Genomic DNA, 1,774 nt, shown 5'->3' on the forward strand with positions numbered 1-1,774 from the left:
ATTCATGAGGGGACTTCAGGAATATCAGTAAGAAATTAGGAAAGTGAGACAAGGAAGGCAGACCTTAAAAGGTGTGTTATCAAGTCAGTTACCATTCTGGGCAACTGAAGCTTAACTCCGCTTGGGAACTCTGGGCAATCAATAATCCCAAGTAAAGGGTGAGGAAGCTGGAGTGTTCATTCACCATTGACTGACAGCTATTCCCAGCACTTCTGCCCAGGCAGTTCAGCCTCTGGAAGCCAGGGAAAGCTTCAGACAGGGAGGAATGGCTGCTGGCAAAGAAGTCAGTGTGCAAGAAGTGCCAAGTGCCATATGGACAGGGCACTGACAGCATCTGCCAGCGTGCCACTGGGAACTATTTTAAAAGTATTGTGTCCATTTAAAGGACTAGTGATTATGTATATTTGGTAGGAAAAGTCAAGACTTCCTGGAAGAGCTGTCATTTGATCTGCATCCATTAGGACTTTGAATTTCCTTCGGTAACCACAGTATAAAAGAGGCAAAGCATCTACAAAGTGACTTTCCAAACAGAATGAAGAAGGCAAGCAGTCTTAAGAAGGCAAGAGACCAGCGGTACTCCACAAACGAGTGAGAAGAATCAGCTAAAAATTATTGAGGGAATTAATTAGGTAAAATAGCAAAAATAAAGGAAACAAAACGAGGGCAAAAAATATGAAGAGACTTTCACTGAAGAGGATATAGGAATGGCAAATAAGCACATGAAAAATTGCTCAATATTATTAGCTGTTAGGGAAATTGAAAATAAGACCACATAAGATATCACTACAGATCTTTAGGAAGAGGTAAAATTTAAAATAATAATATAAATTCTGGTGAGGCTGCAGAGAAACTGGATCTCTCATACATCACTGGTGGGAAGGTAAATGCTATAGCCAATCTGTAAAATTGTTTGGCAATTTCTTTTAAAAACTAAACATATATTTACCATACAATCCAGCAATTGCATTCCTAGGCATTTATCTCAGAGAAAAGACTTATGCCAGCACAAAAACCAAAACAGCCAAAATGTCTCTCAATAAGTAAATAGTTAAACAAATTGTGCTACATTATACTGCGGAATATTTCTCAGCATCAAAAAGGAGTAAACTATTGAAACATGCTGCTTGAATGGATCTCAAGGGCATTATGCTAAGTTAAAAAAGGCAATATGAAAAGGTCACATACTGTATGATTCTATTCACAACATTCCCAAAAAGACAAATTTATAAAGTTGGAAAAAAGATTAGTGGCTACCAGGGGTTAGGAATGGTGGAGATGAAGGGGTTGAGTGTGACTTTGACTCGGTAGGAGAGATCTTTGCCAGAGTGGAATAGTTCTGTATGTGGTGGTCTTCATAGGAACAAAGCAAGTGCTTAAAATGACGTGGAGTCTACAGTCATGCTACCTTGAACAAGCCTGATCCCATCTGATCTCGGAAGCTAAGCAGGGTTGGGTCTGGTTAGTACTTGAATGGGAGACCACCTAGGAAGACCAGGTGCTGTAGGCATAAAAAATAAGAGATTATAAACTGACAAGGTCCTTAAAATCTGTGAGGTCAACCAAGGTTTGCCTCACCTAAAAAACAAACAAACAAATAAATAAATTAAATTAAATGACAGAACCGTGCACACACATTCTATCCATGTCTATTTCCTGGTTTAGGTGTTATAACATAATTATACAAAATGTAACCACTCAGGGAAATTGGGTGAAGATTATATAGGACCTCTCTGTTCTATCCTTTGCAACTTCCTATGCATTTATAATTATTTCA

General features: G+C 38.6%; 1 pseudogene; it reads left to right on the forward strand.

Moving 5' to 3' along the window:
• The first annotated feature begins 1,388 nt into the window (after positions 1-1,388).
• On the forward strand, positions 1,389-1,507 carry LOC118610419 (annotated as a pseudogene).
• The last annotated feature ends 267 nt before the right edge of the window (positions 1,508-1,774 follow it).

The sequence above is a fragment of the Rousettus aegyptiacus genome, unplaced genomic scaffold (genome assembly GCF_014176215.1).
Source record: "Rousettus aegyptiacus isolate mRouAeg1 unplaced genomic scaffold, mRouAeg1.p scaffold_m13_p_12, whole genome shotgun sequence".
Lineage (NCBI taxonomy): Eukaryota > Metazoa > Chordata > Mammalia > Chiroptera > Pteropodidae > Rousettus > Rousettus aegyptiacus.